Source organism: Sceloporus occidentalis, unplaced genomic scaffold, assembly GCF_023333645.1.
Source record: "Sceloporus occidentalis isolate IW3139 unplaced genomic scaffold, rSceOcc1.0.p SCAF_5, whole genome shotgun sequence".
Taxonomy (NCBI): domain Eukaryota; kingdom Metazoa; phylum Chordata; class Lepidosauria; order Squamata; family Phrynosomatidae; genus Sceloporus; species Sceloporus occidentalis.
Window position 1 is genome coordinate 18,394,201 of NW_028316985.1, and position 23,469 is coordinate 18,417,669.

Sequence of the window (23,469 nt, forward strand, 5' to 3'; positions counted from 1 at the left end):
TGGACATCCATGAGCAGTCCATACCATGCAGTGTCAAGCTGCACCTCTTGGGCTTTCCCCCCAATTCACCTCTCCCCTCCTCCATGCATGTGCACCATCACAAGAACACACCACCTGGAATTACCTCCCTTTCCCCACCCTGCTGCCATCCCCTTGGATGCCCCATATGATCAGCCACATATTCACACCATTGATACACCACCCATACAGTGCATTGGTGTGCCTAGTGACACATTGGTAAAGCACAATCATGGAGGCCCCCCGTGTTATCTCTCCCCCTCCCCACACTGGACTGTATGGTTTGTGTATATTTTAATTATATCCATTCCATTTTTGGCAACCTGCTGTGTTTGTTGTACTTTCACATCCTGGGGTGTGTGACAAGTCAATAGTGCAATAGGTAGAGGGTCCAGCTGGCCACTCGTGTACCTATAAGCTCAAAGGAAAAAAATATATGGCAAGCAATGACGCTGGGGGCTGCGTCTCAGCAGCCCCAAGGCATTTGCTCCATACCACTTCTATATGTTGCCTCAATTTCCCACATTCCCACACTCATGACATGCTGTTTATACGCATGTGCAATTATGAACTTTTTTTGTGTTAAATGGGGTTTTGTGTTGGTTCCTACTCAGCTTCACATCGTCATCTGGACTGGTAGGTTTCAAGTCAGTTTGTAGTCGCTTTATTTTGCTAGTGCACACAACCCCCTTGTCTACTATAGGCATAATTATTGTTGTTTGTATTTAGTTGTGTCCTGGTTTTTACCCCAAAATTGGGACTCAAATTTACTCACATTTTAAAAGAATTATACAATTAAAAACATACAGATAGTTAACATTAAAATAGAATTAAAGTATCTGCAGTATTAAAACAACTCCACCCCAATGAAAAAGATTAAAAATGCTTAAAAACAGTTCAGTTAAAACATAGCACATCCTAGACCATTGTTTAAAAGCCTTTTGTTTTAAAAATATGTCTGAGTAATGAGGCATAAGTAATGGAAGAAAACAGCAGAAAGAGAAGGGGAAACAGAAGCAAAAGCAGATTGAGAAGGGAAAATGTCAGTGTTCCCCATAGTTTAAAAGATTCTTGTTTCCTAGCAGCCTGGTTGAAGGGTTCACATTCCCATTCATGATGTACCTCATGCTGAACCCTCATATGCTTTTGTGGATGCTTAAGTAAATGACAAGAATACAAGGGAAGAGAATAACTTGTCCCAACCAGAATAATTAATCTGTCCCAACTAGAAGAATTCACTTTTTTATTTTTTTTAATTTCTTGGAGTTATGAACAGGCAATTTCAATTCATGGGGATGGGAAATATATATTGAGACATAATTGGAAAGCAAGAAAAATCATTGTGTAGTCATAAATCATAGTAAGATGAACACAAAATCTTTCCTGTTGTTTGTCTGTGTTCCAGTCGTTGGGATGGGCTAAACTCATTAAACATGCCATCCCTTATTTAGTAGTTAGATTTGCACAAGTGGAGGCTGCTGCAATCAGAGAGATGAACCTATGACAAATCATGGGAAAGCAGATCTGTAAAAGGGGAACTTTTCTGTTTTCATATTTACCAAATTGTAAAGTATTCATTTATGGTTTATAATAATGCCTCTATCATTTTAATAATCTGTGTAATGGTTTGAAGAAAAGCTATTGAGTTCTAATAAGAACACTAAAGGTACTAATTAGACACTTGACAGTGTTTTAATAATCTTTCATAATTTATGGGACTGAAAGAGACTCATGAAAACATTGATTGACTCCCTGGAGTTGTAGGTTTCTGGTGTGTTATTCAATAGATCTGTCCTGCCTACTGCTGAAACAAATAAATCAAGTGTAAACCACTGCATTTTGTAACAGAATTATGTAAATAAAGCTGCTTATGTGATGAGAATTAATGGTTAAGCATTAGCTACTGTCTTATTATAATAAACCAACAATTTTCCAAGTGTGAGACTGGCTATCCAGGGAGATATTCAGACCATTGCTAAGGAAAATATAATTTTCTCCCCTTTCCCTCCAATTATATGCCCATCAGGAAGCACTGCACCAACCTATCGAACTGCTGCTTCTGTGGGCTAATATGGTGTACAAATCAGAATTAATTCACAAAATGGCAGGACTGGTGAACTAGTATTCCTTCGCTCCAATTAGGCTACCAGTTCCTTCTGCCCAAGTTTGGAAAGTTGCACTGAAGAAATAATTAGTATCACTTATAGTTCTAAGTCTTCCCCAAGTAAGTAGTTACTGGTGTCTCTCTTTTTCTCAAAATAACTAGCTGTTACTTTAAAATCTGAATGCTGCTAGTCACTGGCTTTTGGTACAAAATGTATTCTCAAACTAGGACTAGCCTTAGGAATCATGTTTGTAGTACTGCCTACAATCTTGAGTCACTTTAGTTTGTGTTGCTATTTCAGGGGCCGTATTTCACAACTTTTGTCCACAGGTACCAACAAAAGGAAATCCAGATTGTGCATTCTGAAATCACGCTCAACTTAATTTGCCTGACTTTCAGTGCAGAGTCAGCCCTGCTGTGTCCTGTGTTCTAAATTGAGTCATCCACCTGAATTCTTCTACTCTGAAATTCCACTATCTTCTCCTGTTTATTTATTTAATCTTGAAGCGGTGAACCTACATACCTCTAGAAGCTGTTGGTCAGAGATAATGTAAGTTGTGATCCAACAACATCTGAAAGACCAAAGGTTTTGCTTCTCTAGTTTAATCAAATTTGTTTCATTACCCTTCTTCACATAGAGAGATCTTGTAGCACCTTTGAGACTAACTGAAAGAAAGAAATTGGCATCATGAGCTTTTGCAGACTTCAGTCTCCTTCCTCCGATGCATTTCTTTCCATAAGCATCCAAAAGGCAGCACAAGATTTTTAAAAACACACTGAGAACACTACAGCATAACAACATTTTCTCTTGATCATTGCTTCAGAACCTTCCTTTCTGTTCCATTCAACTTTTTCTGCTACCCTTTAAGAGCATCTTTATTCTCATCCAATGATGAACCTATCTTCTGTTTTTCTAATATAATTTCCTCCGCCTACCATCCCAGCGAAGCCATGATCTTTTACTCCATCTCAAGCCACTCATTCAATCTCGCAGGCTGCTTTTCATCACTGGAATGCTCTCCCATAAAGCATCAATTTCAGGCAATCATTTTTTTTAAGTGCTGCTACTTTGTTCTTTTTCTTCTCATCCAGCTTTAGTGGCAAACACACAGATAATAACATGTGAAGTTCCTGTCCCAAATACTTCTACATAGGGCTTCAGATGGGGAACTTTGGATAGGCCCTTTGATTCAGTATGCTCAAAACAAACTGATTCCAGACAGATGGTTCTTTACACTCCTTAGCAAAATCATTGTGCAGTTATTCCTTCCTTACTAGAATTTCTGTGGTAAGGAAAAAGACAAAAAGAGCAGTGAGAAAACATGGCAGGGTTACAAATGGAAGACTGGATCATCTGGAACCCCTGTAAAATTGTGAATTATTGGAAAGAAATGATGCATAATGCAATCCCACAATATAAAACTAATGTGGAAATATGCATAGGTTGTAGTGAACCCCAGTAGTTCAAGAGTGTATCTGACATCATAGGATTCATCAACAGATTATAGGAAAGAGAAATGCTGGCCTGTTACAGATTGCCAAAATAAAGCTGCTTCGGGTCTCTTTGGAGATATGCTATTTAAATGATGCATGGGTCCTAAGAGTCGGGAGGTCACACCAAAGCCACACTCCATTCCTAAGCACTGGAGTGCAGCTTTGGTGCAGCTTCCGGATTCTTAGGACCCATGCATCATTTAAACAGCATATCTCCAAAAAGACCCGAAGCAGCTTTATTTTGGCAGTCTGTAACAAGCCACAGTAACAGGAATTTCATTAAAGAAATTACTGCTGCAGTCTTTTAGTAAAACAGTAACTCTTTCTCATACGTTAGTTCCAGAAAGCTAGGTTACTTATAATCAGAATGGGTATCAGTGCCTGTGATGTCTTTCTTGCTGGTGATCAGCTGTCTGATTCTGAGTACTTTTTACAAACAAATGTAGCCATATTGGCTATATTCGTAGCTGTAAAAACACTCAGAATGCCAGCAGACTGACGCATTTGGGGGGAAGCATCTGAAATGATTGACTGAGTGATTAGTGAGGTCAGCACAGGTTACCGAGTCAAAATGACAGATGTTGCTGGGATCAAAATCCACTGAACTCCTTTGGACCTCTTGCATGTGGTAGTGCTTTCTCCACTTTTAACAAAGTGTTGCATTATGCAACAAGAACTGTTGGGAAGCTGCCATTTCATGACAGCTCTAATCTTTTGACTAATCACTGAACTGTAATTCTGAAGAACTTTAGATGTATCTCAAAAAGTAATGCAATACAACATATAGGGCACTTTTCCAGTTCCAAAATTCAGCATCAAACGTCTTCTCTGTCCCAGAAAAGGTTTGTTTTTTTCTGGAAACATTCATTCCAAGCCTATAATAGTGGCTCTTGAATATTACTGCAGATAGACGACGTGGTTATCCACCCTGACCTTTTTTGCCAATAATCTCAACTCTTCAGCTTTATAAATTTTGAAAAGCTATCACTATCATCTAGTAAAGAGCAAAAAATATGAGGAGGCTCAGCAGTGGCCATTTCACATATTGTGGTAATGTCTTGAATTTGAAGGTTGTACTTAAAAGTAATGTATAGATGGAAACTCCTGAACAATGCAAGATGAGGAATCCATGACAATGGATTCTATGAACAGAGAGATAGGGTAGCAATGGGAAGCCCTCTAAGCCCTGTGGTAGCAAACTTTTACACGGAACACTTGGAAAAGAAAGCCCTGTAAACAGCACCGAAAAAGCCGACAACTTGGTTCGGATACATGGATGACACTTTCACCATTTGGAGCCATGGAGAAGAAGATCTGGTTTTGTTCCTGAACCATCTGAACAACATCCACCCCAACATCCAATTCACTATGTAAAAAGAAAAGGAAGGAACACTGCCATTCTTGGATGTCCTAGTCATTTGCAAACTGAACCAACATTTGGGTCACACAATATACAGAAAACCTATACATACAGACAGATACCTGCACAAGAACTCCAACCATCACCCAGGATGAAAAAGAAGCACAATCAAAACATTGGTAGACCGGGCAAAACGCATCTGCGAACCCCGCTTTTTGGAAGATGAACTGAAGCACCTGGGCCGGGCTCCACAGGCTAATAGTTGTTCCAGCTCAGACATCAGAAGGGCTGCCAGGCCAAAAAAAACCCAGAGGAGTGAAGACAAGCAGCCACTCAAAGGGAAGGTATTTTTACCATACTGTACATCAAAAGAGTCACAGACAGAATAGGCAAAGTGGTCAGGAAACACAACCTTCAAATGGTTTACAAACCGGCGAAGAAAATCCAGCAAATGCTTCGCTCAGCCAAGGACCAGAGAGACCCTCTCACAGCTGCAGGAGTTTAGCACATACCATGCAGCTGCGGACAAGTCTACATAGGGACCAGCAAATGCGGTGTACAAACCAGAATCAAGGAACACGAGAAGAACTGCAGACTGGGTCAGCCAGAAAAATCAGCAGTAGCAGAACATGCCACAAACCATCCTGAGCATAAAATACTGTTTGAAAACACTGAAGTTCTGGACCAGGCCAACCACTACCATGTCAGGATGCACAGGGAAGCCACTGAAATCCACAAACACCTGGACAATTTCAACAGGAAAGAGGAAATTAATCAAGGTTTGGCTACCAGTCCTGAAGAATAGCAAGATAAAGACTCAACAAATGCAAATGAGAAATCTCCCAACAGACAATGAGCACTATCAAGCAGACACTAATCCTCTTTTGCTGACCCTCCCACGCTGAGGCCTGCCATTAGCAACAGAGCATACACATGTAAATCATTCCTACCTTCCCAGGTCATACAATATGTATACCCAACTCCTTTCCAGGCAAACATTCTCTGAAGATGCCAGCCACAGATGCTGGTGAAACATCAGGAAGAAACTCTTCTAGAACATGGCCACAGAGCCCAAAAAACCCACAAAAAAACGATGGATGCCGGCCATGAAAGCCTTCGACTTCTCTTTACCTCTATTGCAATGTCAGGCTAAACTATTGCTGTGAGAGCTAGCATGGTGTAGTGGTTTCAGCATTGTACTGGAGACCAGGGTTTGAATCCGTCCATGGTCATGTAAACCCATTGGATGAGCTTTGGCAAGCCACACTCTCTCAACCTCAGAGGAAGAAAAAGGTAACCCCCCTCTGAACAAATCTTGCCAGGAAAACCTTGTGACAGATTCATCTTAGGTTCATCATAAGCTGGAAATGATCTGAAGGCAAACAACAACAACAACAACAACAACAACAACAACAGCAACAACAGTGTCACTCTTGGACTCCTTGAAAGAAGAACAAGATAAAAAAAATTAAAATCTCTCATATCAGAACTACCTCTTTCACACAGAAACAAGATTTATCAGACAAGGATAAAGTCTCTATTTATTTATTTATTTATCCAGTCATTCAATCATTATAAGCAAGTGGTATGGGAGGACCTACCCTCCCTACATACACATATGTATAATAGTGGACAGATTTCTTTTATTTTATTTTCGTTTTGCTCAGATGACCCTATAAGGATATCTCATTTCGTTTTTCTTTTCTGTTTTTATATCTCATCAGTAATTAGGATGAAAGCAATGACAGCCATAAATCTTGAGGAGGATCTCAGTGCAAAACTCTCTGAGTGCCTGGCATCCATCCCAATTTTTAGAGTCCTTTTGTGACAAGTGTTACTGTCCTGAGCTGGAATTTATCCATCCACTTCAAATCTGTTGTCCTGCTATAGAAGGGAGATTATATTGCATGAAAAGACCTTTATATGGAGAGACATAGAGAGACACTGTGACCACTGGCAGCAAATAAAAAAATCCCAGAAACTGCTTGGAGGCAACGTGTTATCATCAACAGAAATATATTATTCAGCCTTTCAATCAGTGATAATTTTTGATGTATGTATTTTTGATGTATCACATATATTCGACTATAAGGCAACCTCATGTATAAGTCAAGAACAGGTTTTGGGACCAAAATTATGGATTTTGATATGACCCATGGATAAGTCGAGGGTTCTTCTTTTTGCTCTGACATAATATATAGAAGCAGCAGTAAGCACAGAAGTCATAGCAGTAAGCTGGGGGCGGTGGAAGAGAAATATTAGTTGTGTACTTCACAACTAAACAATGAACATGGCCATATAAGGAGCTTCTTCTAGTTGCATTAAATCCAAGGTCTAAAATTACCTAGCTCAACTGCTATGGTGCAGAAAACCAATTATTGGAAATATCATGTAATCCTGTATCCCTTCCTGGATGGCTATTCCATAAAAATCCAGGTATTCATTTAAGATCCAGTTTCATATATTGCAAGATTTGTTCAACAAAGCCCCTCTTTGTATCCTGCACATAATAAGTCGCTGTCAGAAAACCATCTTAGCTCAGGTTTGAGCACATGTAGGGTATCAGCCACAATAAAACCCACCCACTGATTGAAACATGCTCTTCCAAATTCACACCAAGGTTTGACAATGTCATCTCCACCTGGTTTCAAAAATGGTTCAAGTAACAGATGAATAAAGAAGAAAAAGGAACATGGCTTGCTTTTGAGGCATGGCAGCCTGAATACAAATAGCGGGTTCAGTTTCCATGTTAGCTGGTACAATATCTCTGTTGTATCCCTTTTCAAGGCACTCTTTTCATGTGCAAGCAAAGGTAAACACTTCAAAAATGAATTGTCAGTGAACACTGAAATTTACCCCAGCAAATCTGCTGCTCTTTTACCATAACTATCAAGGGCTATTCTACCATAAATGATTTCATGTCTCCAAAGATTTACTTTTTATCTACTGTTTAACATAAATAAGGTATTTGATGTTTTACAAATTTATTATTTAAGTTGCAGAAGGCTTATAAAAACTCAGCACAAGCTTTGTGCACAGATTTATTGCCTGGAATCTGCAGGTAAGACTATGGAAAAATTCCTACTTGAAATTCAGAAAAATGGCTGCAAGTCAGAGTAAATAGCACTGAGCATGGTGTAGTGGTTTGAGTGTTGGACTACGACTCTGGAAGCCAGGGTTCAATTCCCAGCTTGGCCGTGAAACCCCTTGGTGCCCTTGGGCAGGTCACACTCATCAGCCTCAGAGGAAGGCAATGGCAAACCTCCTCAAAATAAATCTTGCCAAGAAAAACCTATGGTAGGTTTGCCTTAGGGTCACCATAAATTGGTTACAGCTTGAAGGCTCACAGCAACAACAACAAAGATATGTATTATGATTATGTATTATGTAATTATATTAATACCATGCCCTAATGAGCTCAAATAGGCATATATAACTCACCTCCTGCCCACTTTTATGGTGTTGCCACACTGCAGAATTAAAGCAGTCTGAGACCACTTTAACTGCCAGGAATCTATCTTACAGAATCTTGGAATTTGTAGTTTGGTGAGGCATCATTTTGGTGAATACTCATCAAACTACAAATCCTAGGATTCTGTAGGATAGCATCATGGCAGTTAAAGTGTCTTCACTCTGCTTTAATTCTGTAATGTGGCTACACCCTGTATCCTCATAGCAACCACTGAAAGTGACTGTGAGAGTCACCCAGCTTTTTGCATGGATCAGTGGGGGGACTAAAATCTGTCAAGTCCCAGACCAGAACTTTAACCTTTACAGCTGACCCAGTATAAACATCTTATTCTAATTTAAAATTAGAATACTCTCCTGCATTAGAGAATTTATTAGGCTGGGAAGTTCTTTCAGAATGAGGTTTCAACCCCCCTCCCCTCCAAAAAATCCCACATCTTATAAAAAGAATGTAGCTACTCCAAAGTTGGAGTAAAGGTGGAAATCTTATGTAAAGAAAGTAGCTACTCCAAAGTTATGTAAAGAATGTAGCTGCTCCATTCTTTAATAATAATAATAATAATAATAATAATAATAATAATAAAGTTTATTTATATTTTCCACCTCTCCCAAGGATCGAGGTGGGATTACATCAATAAAATAATACAATAATACAAATACAATTGAGAAAACGCTAATACTGAATTTACCATATTCCTATTAGTTCTCTAATTACATCTTTACATTTATTTAAATAGTCTAGCTACTCCAGAGTTGGAATACGGGTGAAAACACTCAGGAATACCATACTCAGATTCACAAAATTATATTCAGTGCTACTGAATAGAAAAGTTACTTCCTTCTGCTTTTGATCTTACAACCTCTAAGGCAAATTACTTGCAGCTAATTGCTATTTCACCTCTAAACATTCATATAAAGATACAGAAATTCCATCCTTTGAAAGCATAAAACAGTGGTGAAAAGACATTATAAATTAACCAATCTTTTAAATAATCTCCTGTATGGGCAGTAAATAAATTTTCTCCACTGAAATGTGCTAAAAACGATTACCTAATTAATACAGAATGGATTCAAGACTGGTACCTAATGAATACAGTTTTTCCTCCTTTACTCCCCCTCCCCCCATTTTGTTGCTTGGCAAAGACATCTCAGTTCTAGCGTGGGTGATACTGGACTGATTTGCCACTGTCCCTTTCCAGCTCTTTGGCTTTGGTAGCTGAATTATTGTAGGTCACTAGCCACACTGTGGCAAAACAGAAGTCTTTTCTGAATATAGCAATCAGTTCACATGCCTCAAAGTTTAATATGAGCTGTCTCTCATCACACAACCAAACAGTTGCCTGTTTTGCACACCATACATCCAAATTGATTTTCAGACCATGAGTAGACTATTTCATTGTGTGCTGAAAATCAATCTGGCAATGTGACAAGATCATCAGATGACTGTTTCATCATGTAGAAGGCTCTAATGCACATTGAACTTGCCATGTGGCTAGGACCAACTTTTGGTCAGCTGGCTCTGGTCTCAAGCTCATTCAGAATGCATCCACTGAGATTCTTCTTTGGCACAATTGTTTTCTAGGTTTTTCTGCATATGTCCACTCTTTCCATTTCTAATCTTCTTTTCCAAGTATGATGGCAATCTTCATAAGAGGTCACTATAGTAACAGGAAATATGACAATAAAGTTGTCTCTATCAAATGGAGTATATGATTCTCTATGAAAATTTGTGTCTGTGATAATAATTTGATTTGTCTCCAAGTTTTCATGTTCTCTCTCTTCCTCTCTCTCTCTCTCTCTCTCTCTTTTTAAAGATCTCCACTGATAAGACTGGAGATAGTCCAGAGCAGGTGTTTTTAAAAACCACATAATTGATCTCCATTATGCTATAATGAGCTGAGTTTTTGACTCTGACATGGAAGATGTGAGTGAGCAGGTTGCATACCTGTAACTGTGTTTTTTTGAGTGGTCATCTGTGAATTCACACAAATGGATTATCCTGTGTCTGCTCAGTGCATCTTTTGGAACCTTCTAGAGCATTACATAAGCATTTTGGTGGTAGACCCACGCACCACCAGTACCCCTATATCGGGGCCTTCTTGCCAAAACAACCAGTTCCATGGATGCCAGTGCAGCAATCCAAATGACAGTCAGGACACAATGAGAGGATGATGGGTGGAGTTGTGTGACTAAGCTCACAGATGACTATTCAAAGAACCACAGTTACAGGTATGCAACCTATCCTTCTTTGTGATCACTATGGTTCACACAAATGGGAGATTAGCAACTACATAACTGGAGATGGGAGTGTCATTGCGAATAAATGAAAAGTTTGCTAAACTCATATGATGTAATATAAATCCGGAACAAATTCCAGAAGAAAGAATTAATCTGAAACATCAATACACAATTCAGCATCAATACACAAGTTTCAAAAGATAGAAAATTGTCCTGAAACATCAATAATACAGTCAAGAAATGGAAAGATAAAGTACAGTTCTCCCAAAGTCCATATTTACTCGAGACCTCAAGTCCACTCTGCAATAGGTTATAAAAGTCATTGGCTGTGACCATGTAGTTGCCCGACAAATGTCCTCAAGCAGTATACCAGCCAAGAAAGCAGAAGACTTAGCAAAAGCCTATGTGGAATGGGCTAAAATTCAAGCCAAGATGGATAGCTGATATTACCCACTTTGAGAAGTGCTGTGACAAAAGAGGCAGTGCTTCCTTCACTGAAAAGCAGCACATAAAGAGTCCGGACAGGCCCTATGGGGCGCCGTCGTTACACGCAAGGGGCGGTGCTTCCTGACGCATCTTGCCCCTCGTGCGTAACGACTACGTCAAAATGGCAGCACCGCATACAGATGGGCGCCACCATTTTGATGTTGTGGATGCGCAGCGTCCAGACATTGTGCACCGGAAGTGGCGCCGCGAGTGCGCGCCTCGTGCCTTGCAGCGCCTCTTCCGGGACGCAGGAAGAAGCGCCATTTTGGGGCTTCTTTTTGCTCTGTGAGGGAGCCATGCGGTTTGGCTGCTGCGGCTCCCTCGCGGAGCAACCGGCAGCAGTGCGAGACCGCCCATTTTGGGAGGTCTGTAACACGCCCATGTGATATTTAAAAGGCCGAAGTCCTCTTGACATAACAGGCTAAAGCCCTCTGCACGTCTATAAAACACAACTTCCTCTTGAATGTCAAAGTCAAATGTCCTCTTGAATGTTGCCCTCAGACTGTGGAACGGCCTGCCGGATGAGATTTGTCTACTTACATCCTTAGACAGCTTTAAAAAGGCTGTTAAGATGGATCTCTTCCGGCAAGCCTTCCCAGTAGAGAACCCGGCCTCAGAAAAACATCTGGGAATAAGATACTGCCGCTCCCATTGACTGTTTGCTGAGTGATGTTGTTGACCTTCTGGTCAGTTTTTAACTTGTATGTTTTGTTTATTTGTTTGTTTTTAAATTCTGCATTGGATTTAATACTTTTTTAAGGAGGGGAGGGATTTTATATGTGCTGTATTTTTAACTTTGTTAGCCGCCCTGATTGTTCTCAGAGGGGCGGGATACAAATAAAATTTTATTATTATTATTATTATTATTATTATTATTATTATTATTATTCTATTATAAAGTGGGATTCTGCATAAAAGGCAGGGCACATATCGGGGTGGATAAAATAGAAAACATGGAAAACAGGCACTACCTTAGCAAAATGGTAATGTCAGGTCTCTAGATAGCGCGATTGGGGTGGAAGGTTTAAAAAGCTTCCCACAAAGCTGCAGCAAGATGAGCTCCAAGCTTCACCCTGACATTGGCCCAACACTGGAGGGTAGAGGTTCTTATATACTTTCAAGAACGTCTTAACAAGAGGATTGAGAAAGCAGGAAGACTTCCTGAGCAGCTGAAAGTTTGCAGAAATTGCAGTGACATAACACAAGATAGACAAAAGAGGCAAGCACGTGGAAGGTAACATGAGCAGGAAACCCAGAACATGTCTGGTATTGGCTTTGGAAGGAGGAATATGAAAGGGATGCAGTATATACCACTGCCTGCTTCAAACTTTCTCACTCATAAATGTACAAGCATCTGATGGGAGGTCAATGAGGTCAATGACCCATAATGCCCCTGACAACAACAGGCAAGAAAGCTAGTGAACAATCCTTCATGCCAGAAGGCTAAGGGTGTCAAGGTCCAGGTGTCTGATCTGCCCTCAATACAGGGTGAGAAGGTCCGATCTGCTTGGAAGTCAGATGTAGACCCCGTAAGACAAGAATGATGAGAGCATGATTTTGACTGCCAAATGCAAGACACTCCAAAGAAGCCAGAGAAGCCATGTTTGAAGCAGCCAAAGGCCATAATCAAAAGCAAAAGTAGTTCAGCAGCTCACTTCATGATGCTGCAGTAGTAGTGGATGAAAAGGAAGTGGCGGTTTCACTAGCAATCCTCTAATATAGGGTTGCTGGAGGTGGATGTGACTACAACCAAAATACTACTACGAGATTCTGGAAGTTTCCAAATAGTACACTGCACAGGTACAGTCTAGAAAGAATGTGCTTTCCCCCTCCTATGGAGTCAGAACTTCTAGAAATTTTATCTCTCAGAGACAGTAAATTTCAGAAGAAATCCATATTTCAAACCCCTCTCTAATTTAAATGGAGATTAATCATCTAGATTAATTTTAACAAGGGAATTCTAGACAGAACTTTCATGTGGCTGGCCTTGCCAAAGGTCTGCACTTAGTTTTCATCACTGTAACCTCTGTGGTCACCTTACCCTTGCTTTGGCCCAGACAATGGTTGTGTTGTGAAGGAAAAGCAGTATATACCACTGCCTGCATGCTCACTGCAACTCTACCTAGCAAGGTACCAGGTGGCATTAAAAGAAGGGAGGAGAAACTAGCATTGAGAACGTAGACTCTTTAAGGAAAAATGGACCGTTGTGGGAATCTCACCCAATGATTTTTCAAAACCTACGACTATACAGATGATCACCAGGACATAATGACAATAATCAAATGGAACTGCTATATAAAAGAAAATGTTGTACCTTTCATAGGTAGTTTTACACAATGAGATTTATTTCAAACAAATTGTAATGAATTATTACTTGTTACCATAATAGTGGAAAATTTTCACACATAATATTTAACAAACCTAGTTCTTTTAAAATGACCTGGATTCACAGATTATGACTACAAAAATTAAATTAAAATTCATGTCTCATTATTTTCAGTTCGAAAGAACTTTAATTACCCTTATCCATTAAGCTTTCATTAGGGAGACTAACAGTTAAAAAAAACCAGGTTTGCAATTTTGGCAAGCTAGATAAAGACAATCACTCACAGATGGTCTCCTCTTCAGTTCCCTCCACCCTTCTGCACACAAGCTTTGAAGCCACTGAGCTAGTGGCAGACAGGCAGGAATCCTTCCAAAATCCCAACATTTTCCATCAATGCAAATTTAACAAGGCAAACCAAAAAGCAGCTGCATAACTGCCAACACAGCTAAGTGGGGAATTGCAGAAATGTTGTCGCTGAAAAGCACATACTGCAGGAATCTGGCATCTGGACCTCACTAATGCCAAATATAGTCCATGTGGCAAAAGGTGTTGACATCACAGTTGGAGGGAACAGAGCGCTATGATGAGAAGCACTGAGTTTAGCAACCACAAGAGGTGGCCCAAATATAACATTCAAGTTATATACTTGCTGAGTGGGGTCAGGTCCAAAGCTGTACAGGCTCAGCAGGTATATGTACATAAACTAAACATCTGGAAACAGAGAGATATTGGCAAACACAAATGGTGTGAAACCTCTAACAGAGAAAGGCAGCCAGTGATTCCCTTACAATTTCATGCAGATTATAATTTTAATTATCTCTGCCAGATCAAGCCAATATCAGAATGGAAGGTAGATGTCTATTACTTTTGTCCACTGCTCTTATTAGATGGTTTCATGAATAAAATGACAGACCAATATACAATATACAAAATATACAATATACAAAAACAACAAAACAACAGCTCTGAGGCCATTAATGGGCTGTTGTGTTTAGTGTCTCCTTGCTTTTGCTCATTTATGTAATTTCTGCTTATACTTGCCATTTTTAAAGATACAGTGATGGGAATGCACATCAAATTTCCATCTCCCAAAGACAGGAATTAGACCACTAAGTGGTAATCCTGTCCTATCTTTTTAGGATATTTCATAATCACTATTTTTTCTCCCTTTTACATTCTTTCCTCATGTTCCCAAAGAGGAGGAATAAAATAAACCGAGGCCCAGTTGCAGCTACATTATCACTTATTCTTCATTTAGGTAGTAGAAACAAAAAACATTCAGAAAAGAAAGACAAAACGGAAATATCAACCACATGGAATACAGTCTATCATGGTATCAAGAGAACCATCCAAATATTGTAAGGCACTGAAGATCATCTGTTAGAAGCTCACAGTGCATAGGTGTTTCTCAGGTCTTATTATGGTATAATAATGTTGATAACAAATTTGTAGGCAAACCAGTTATTCATAACTGCACAATCAGAACATAAAGAACATGCACAAAATTTCTACTTATCAGAGGAAAGGGATGTACACATTGAGACACCCCAATAAAAATAATCAACTGCAGTGAGTTTTTTATTTTGTTTTCTGAAATTTTCATTTCTTAAAAATGTGCAAGAAACAACATTTATTATCCAAAACTCACCGATTTCTATGCAAAATTTTGATTTTCACACAAAAAAGCAGTATTTTTGTGAAAATGATGTTTTGACCACCACCTCAAAAAAGCCCTGAAATGCCACAAAACATGTAACATTCCTGTAAAAAGGGAGAATGTTTGAAATTGTTCATGTTTGCATATGACAATGAAATAAGCAAAGATATCCTAAGATATCCATAGTGGCCAAGGACGAAAGAACAAAGACACTGTTCACATATTACTCTGCTGAGCAATTCCTCAGTCCTGGCCAATAAACTGTGGACTGCTTTTACACATGCATGTGGCATAATTGTTGGTCTAACTAAAATTAGTTAGGCAATCATAAAGACTATATTAAATTCCAGTCATCCATAATAGTCCCTCTGAATCACCCATCCCTATTCACTTCTGTAAATCTACTGCATTTGTTCCAAACATAATTTACAAAAGATAGTTTATAAAAGTAGTGGCGAAGAAGATGGAGAGATGGAATGAAACACTGCTTAACATGGTAATGTAATCATTTTTGCTTTAATTTCCGAATTAAATGCAATGTCCTTGCCAGCTCATAAATTTTAGTATATATGCATCCACAGCACTTGTCTAATATCAAAGGCCTATCAACACTCCTTCATTGCCAGTACAGATCAGATATCTCCTCAGCTGTCTACAAAAGTAATCACCAGTTATCAAGCCAGATGCACAGTTATGTGTTCTCTTTCTCTCGTAGGCATCAAGAGAGAGTAAGCAGGCTTTCACAGAGATATAACAATTCTATCCTCCCTGCTTCAGAAGCCACAGTTCGGTTCTAAGCAAGTAACTTTCATCTACCTGTAAAGATGTACAAACGTGATTGCAGAAGAGATTTTAAATTCAAGTTTTGAAATAAGAGAGAATTGCACAGCTATTACATGGTACCAAAAAAACCCTGCAAACCACATTTAAGTCACTTCAGAGTAATTCCAGTTGCATCATCAAAGTCATCAGAAGTCCTCCAATTAAGGATTTTAAGAAATGTAACAGAAATTTTTAAAGTTCTCTTTGACATAGAGACTTCACTTGATTACTCAACACTTTATGATTTCTGGTTGAATGTGTAAACTCTTTGTCTTGTGGATTCTACAAGAAGGCTCATATGACTGATCTATTAATAGTGAATCTTACTCTGGACATAATGGGCAAAATGAAGAGTCAATGACACAATGAGATGATTTAGTTTCTTGACAACTGATCATTCCCTATGGAATTCCCATAGGTGTAAATGAAGTGCCTCATACAAAGTACAATGTACATAAATAAAAAAATGAAATAAACAAAATAGGTACATGGTACAAAATATAAAACTTTACAAAATCAAATGTTCAAGTTTCTACAGATACTCTAGAATCTATTTACCAAACTAATTAACAGGACTTTAGAGTTTATGTACATTCAGCTTGCAGTTTTCATGGTTGCTACCTAGCCTGTGATCAAGAAGTGCAGTGGCTTAGAAACTGAAACATTGACCTCTAGCATCAGCATTCTGGTACAAACCCATCACATGCATATTAAGACAGTAGATAAATATGATATAGGTCTGTACATTACTATCAAAATTTTCTTTTATTTTCTTTTATAATTGTCATATCAGAGTTACAGGAGCTGAAGCTCAGTAACAATGTGCATGCTTTACACTCAAAGAGTTCCACATGCAGCCCCAAGCATCTCTAGTTCTGAACAGGAAAGACTCCTGTCTGAAATCACAGAGAGCTGCTGCAAGCAAATTAGACAGAAAATTCTGTTTCTTTAGATTTATACACTGTTTTTCTTTCAAAGAATGGCACACAAGGTGGCTAATTATGATAAAATCAAACAATACAAATGCTATTAAAGCAAAAAGAGATTCAAAATAGAATAAAAATAAATAAATAATTTTATCCAGTTAGGTTAAAAACTCCATTCCATTTAACTGCCAAAGTGTTATTTTGAAAAGTTACTCTAGAGGAAAGTGGTAGGTTTGTTGGAGTTCTGCATCAGGACTAGATCAATCTCCTCTCCCCCATCTATTGTATTATATCTTCCATCAACCTCAAGCAAATGGCATTATCATTACCATTTTAGTAATTCTCAGGCAGCAGATATGGCTGGATCAGACCTATGCACATGGCATGGCTTCCAACATAACTTGGATGTTTTATTCCAAGTCTCTGACATTGTCTGCTAGTAGTATGGTGTCATCTTCATATCTTAGATTGTTCATATTAGGTTGCTGATATGAAATGTACAACATGTACAATATCATTGCTAGTTGTCATGAGAAAGACAAAAATTCTGCTGTGCAGGTTCAATTACTGAGTAGGTGAAACTCCCTCCTAGGTTTATCAACTGGCAGCCAATAGCAGTCTAAAGCAACCAAAGACAGAGGAGGGGAGAAACAAAGGGTGGAGAACCTGGCTACAAACAAAGTGGCTTAAACCCTTGTGGGTATTCTTAAGGGCCCACTGAGTGAAAGCAAGATGAAATTTTGCCTCCTAAGTCCACTTTCTTCCAGAGTCCATCTACAGGAACTAGGGACCATTCAGTATGCTGAAAGGTTCATCCACGTATATGAATACATGCCAGCACAGCATTCTGAGGAAACATTGATTCCACTACAACAAAAAAGTGAGTCTTTCCATCTCCCACCAAATAAGGGCATCAGAGCATATAAATCATATCTCCAGACACCAAACTCAAAACCCTAGTCTATTTGTACAGCTGGAGATGCTAACCTAAACTCAGTCACAGCCTGAGTATCTCTACAATGGATACCTGGTTACTCAGGGTCTCAACAGACTGCTCCCAAGGGACGGCCTTCAGCTGCCCCTTTTAGCACCAGATTGGAGCCTCAGCAACTACATGCCACGGCCTCGATCTGGCCTTTCCGTGGCGCAAAAAGGAGCTGCAAAAAGTGGCAGAAAGGGCACCATAGCTACCAGTGCTGCAGCTTTTTGGTGTTCCTTTGGTGCTGCATTATCTAGATGCAGTGCCAGAGGAGTGCCATAATGCCAGTCGCCATGTGGTGGGGCATGCAGCGTCATACCGGCATGGGGGCAGAGTTGAGGCGGGAGTCGTGCCAGCCTTTCTCACCAGTCTGTCCAAGCTGTCAATGCATAATATAAGTTCCAGTAAAATAATGGGTTTACTTCAATGAGGCTAAGTACAGCAGTGGTGAGAAACATGCTATCTTCCAGATGTTGCTGAACTGCAACTCCCAGCATTCCTCATCATTGGCTATGTTGGCTAAGGCTGCTGGGTGTTGCAGCATCTGAAGGGATATAAGATTTTACTGATTTTAGCAGTAAGCTGTTTTCTTTAGAGGAAGAAGGAATGTTAGATGAGTCATACCACTTTAATGACACTGTGATAAAACTTCAATCTCTAACTATTAAAGATACAGAGTTAATGGTGTAGTCAGCATAAGAAAGGCTTGTAGCTCAGTATCAATGGCACTGAAACAAATGTAACTTCAATACATATCACATTTTCATAACAGTGTGGAAATAATAACTGGAAGGAAAGTGGAAATCCACATTCCCTGTTTGGCTGATGAAAATAAATGTGGATTTTTTTGAAACTCAGAGGTAAGGTATCTTTGTTTCTCTGCATCTTCTGCCATAACTATACAGGGAGCACAAGCTATTTGCACTAAAAATATTGTCCAGAGTACAGCCTGGCTTCATAATAAATTCTCCTTTCCAAAGGGAGCCCTTAGAAATATGAAAGCGGGTTTTTATTTTTTGCTTGTGTGTGTATGCAGACAAAGCATTCCATGAAGCACATTTCCTTTTAGAGCAAAGATTCATCTGTTAATCCTTGACTTTTCTGTCTTTTACCACCACTGTGCTTTCTGCTTTCTCTCAATTACTAATCTCCTTTCTCCTTTTGGCCCCAAGTTTAAGTTTAGCAACTTTCTTCCCCCACTACTGCATCAGCCATCTTTTAAGCAGATTTCTACAGTCTCAGACCTCAAACTAAATCAGAGTGTCCAAGGGTCATCACAGTTCTACTTAACCTTGTAATCTTAACCTAGGCTCTTACCCTATGTTCTAAGCCAAGAACCAATAAATTGACATGATCTTGTAATTTTTCAGTTTGCATGGAGCAAAGTTTCATACTGGACTGCAAAACTATTTTAGCTGTCTTGCTATATTGGAACTGAATAGATTACCGAATTCAGTTTCTTAGTGATATAAAAGTAACAGTTCTAATATAGGCACCATGTTAACTAAGCAGTACAGCTATAGCATGGGAAAAGATAATCCCCCGGTCTTTGATTAGAGCATATGCATTACATAGCAGAAGATCCCATGTTCATCTTCAGTTAAAGAATCAGGTTATAACTGATGGGAAAGACCATTGCCTAAGATTTTTCAAAGCTGCTGTCAGTCACAGAAGGCAATACTTTACAAGACAGGGCACTGTTTGATTCAGCATAAGGCACCTTCATATGTTCCTTTATTTTGAAGATTTTAAGGTACTGAAGAATTTGTCCTGTTCAAATAAAACAAAACTTATTTGGAGAAAAGATCTTCTGACATGTTTGATGGCTTGTACATGGATGGTTTTCAACTTAGTCTTTGTTTCAATGACTATTTCATCAGACAGATGAACTAATGGATTCATCAATTCTTACCTCTGTTTAAATGCATCAATAGATATAGAATCATAAAGTTGGAAGAGACCACAAGAGTCATCCAATCCAACCCATGTTATGCAGGAATACACAATGCAACCCCTGTATAAAAATAAAACCCTGTTAAAATCCTCCAAAGAAGGAGACTCCACCATGCTCTGAAGCAGCATATTCCATCGTCAAACAGCTCTTACCATCAGGACATTCTTCCTAATATTTAAATTGAATCCATTGCTCTTTGTATGTGTTTCTGGAAAAGCAGCTTGCTCCATCCTCAATATGACATCCTTCCAAATATTTAAGCATGGCTATCATGTCACCTCTCAGTCTTCTCCAAGTTAAACATACTCAGCTCCCTAAATCATCCCCATTCACTTAGTCCCTAGACTTTTCATCATTTTTGCTGCCCCTCTCTGGAAACAATCAAGCTTGAATTGTGGTGCCCAGAAATGGACATAGTGTTCCAGGTAAGGCCTGACCAAAAGCAGAATAGAATGACACTATTAACTTATCTCAATCTAGATATTATATTCCTATTGATGCAGCCTAGAATCACATTGGCTTTTTAAGTTGCTGCATCACACTGTTGACTCATATTCAACTTGTGGTCTACTAACATGCCTAGTTCCTTTTCACATATACAATACTGTTGTCAAGCCAGGTGTCCCCATCCTATATCTTATATTTCATTTTTCCCCTCCCTAAATATAGAACCTTACATTTCTCCCTGTTGAAATCCATTTTGAGACTTTACCAGAAAACAACTGTAGCTTCCCCCTCCTGTAAAAATATGGAATGCATGAATGGATTAGTCTCAGAAGAAATATAATTTATAACAAGGTGAATACTATGAAACCACAATGAACATACCAACTAAACAAAATAGCCCACTGAGATTTAAAACACTCATCTTAACCTCTGTGCACATACAGACACACAGCAGTTTTCAAGTTTGGAAAATGTACCCAGAAAGATAACTAATATGTTCCCTTGCTACATTTAGTTCAATTTAATCAGCCTGTCAAATTATGGTAGCGAAAAGTTACTGGCCTGTGCAAAATTGTTACAAGCTTCTTTGTTAATGTGTACTTATTTTTGTTATTTGTAGTCAAAGTGGGAAGATATTTTTCTTTAACCATCTTTGTCAGATTACACAGGAGTTTATCACTTCCAAAAATAAAGCAACTTATCCCTGTTTTTCCCTCCTTGGCACCACTGTGACCTCAGCAAAAGTGACTGCGCGCCAGTAGTGGTGCCATGGGAAAAACCTTCCTGCAACAGTGTTTTTTTAAAACCAGGTAAAAGTGGTTTAGTGTGGATAATGCCACACATTATTTAGCCTTATTATACTAGATTCTGTGGGAGTATGGTTTTTTTCCCCTTGTGTAGACAAGCCCCTAGTTATCTGTGGATATTTTTAGCTTTTTTTAAGTAGAAAAAATATATAAGAGACAGGGGAAACTAACCATTGGTAGTTTCTCATTCTTGGTCTAAAACAACTAGAAAAAGTTTTCTTGTCTGTTACACAGAAGTCCTTCACTGCTCTACTAGAGATATCTGAACATTGAACCTTCTATAGGCAAAGCAACACTTTACTCATCCCCTGGTGTGTCTTAGGTTTACTTGTGAGATAGTGTACAAAAATACACACAAAAAAAAACCCTATTGCATGGATATGCCAACGTCATTCTGTGGCTGAACCAGCAACTGCAGGGTTAGTGCATAGGAAGAAATAAGTCATTTACTCTGGATCTTCTTACATGATGACAATCAACAGGCAGCAGAACTGGTTGCAGTCAATTTGCCACTGTAAAATATGGGAAGCATCCTTTACATTCATACTTTCATTCCATCACAGTTTCCACATGATAGCTGCAAAATCAAATTACAAGGTCCTAGAAAAATATTTCCCATGACAAACTCTGCATCACAACATGGTATGCTATATATCCAAAGTGCCGATATATTTTACCAGCTACTTATAAATCTTACTTACTTTTACCAGTTTCCCTGGTATGTTTTAATTTTAGAGATCAAAAATCATGCATCCCAGGTTATTGTTGATTTACTAGTACTTGCATGAATGAATTCCAGATGTGAATGTGTGTGCTATGATAAGACTCAAATATCTGTACTGACAATGCTTCAGTCTGGGCTCCAGTACCAGCTTTAAAGCAAATAATCAGAAAACAGTAGTTCTTTGCTACATACAATTCAAGTGATGGTTAAATCCTATAAATCTTCTTTGAAAGACCTACAGTGCATCAGTCATTCCCCACCTTTTCCCATTTTCCAAAGAAAAACAACAAAAGCTTGAAACTTCATACCTAAGACTTATTTTCAAGCTACGTTCTGAACCCTTTGTTTTTCTTTCTACTCACTAGAAACAGCTTCATGAAAGGTACTCTGGCACAGTAACCAAACCCCAAAGAACAGGCATGCATGCTCTGCTGCCTCTGTTTTGAAAATGCAACCATTATTTTCCAGTCCCATTCCTCTAGAAAAATTTTAATACACACCCATCCTGATTCAATTCACCCTTGTGCCTTTCCTTTGCTGCATTTTTCTTCTCTGGTCACTCTCTCTTTCACAAAAAACAAAACAAAACACAACACTTATACATTTAGAACAAAATCAAGATTTTGCTATTTCCCATTCATAGCACTAGGGGTTTTGAGCATGTGCATCCTCTATTGTGAAGGAGCAGAGGAAATATTTTATCCTGATGTTAGGGATTACATTGTACAATGTTGAGTTTTAAGTTTCTTTCACATATTTACCATATCTTCATAATATACCAAATGTAAATAGATTTCTATGTTTTCTCCCTCTCTCAGCAAACAAGTCTATGCTGACTTCCTGGCTGAAATACTACCATTATCCTTTGCATTTACAGAACTCATTCTAGGCAAGAAGGGGGGAGAGCCACTATCTTTTCAAATGCAGCGAAGAGTCAATGTGTAATGGGAATGCATGCTAGGTTTTCCTAAAACTTGGTCCTGACACTTCTCATAACCTATGAGGAAAGCCAAAAAATTAAACAATATTGTTACATGAAACAGAACAGAAATATGCCATGCATGGAGAAGCTGCCATTAAAAACAAATTGCAGAAAATGCCTTCACGACATATTCAGACATTTTGTTACTAAAAACAAGACAAAACCAAAACTTCTTGACTCCAAGAAGGCATACGTACACTACAGACCAACCAGTTTTGCCATTTTATAGGGGAAGTCTGAGAATTGTCATTGCAGGGATTTCTAACAAAAAAAAAGCATCATTCAGCAAGCTAACTTTTCTAAGACTTTCATGGTAATAAAGTTGATACAAATGTACAACGTACTTCCAAATGTATAGTCTAGAAAGGTGCATGTGTCAAAGCAAAAGCAATGAAAGAGGCGCTATTTTAAATCATACACAATCCAACATTCCTTTAATCTGAAATCCAAACATTTTGATGATGTAAACCTGTGGCTCCTCAAGTCTCTGTGCTGAGTTTGAACAAGGCATACAAGTGGCAACAAACATATAATAGGTAACAATAAAATAATTAGTGAAAACAAGGACTTACCAGATTGGAATTAGTAGCATTGGAGTCATCTTCTGGAAAAGGGATATAGATCGCTAAGGCCACACAATTGGCAAAAATAGTCAGTAAAATAATAATTTCAAATGGT

At 38.8% G+C, this 23,469-nt stretch overlaps 1 protein-coding gene across 4 annotated transcripts in view; it reads right to left on the bottom strand.

The window, feature by feature from the left end:
• LOC149311719 (voltage-dependent L-type calcium channel subunit alpha-1C-like) overlaps nt 1-23,469 on the bottom strand; it is a 487,833-nt gene extending 464,364 nt beyond the window's left edge. For 3 of the 4 annotated variants that reach the window (XM_089527751.1, XM_089527750.1, XM_089527748.1), the window contains exon 1: nt 23,364-23,469. The gene's annotated coding sequence lies outside the window, so the exon portion shown is untranslated. The remainder of the gene's footprint in view (nt 1-23,363) is intronic. The other variant, XM_089527752.1, reaches the window with a different exon arrangement.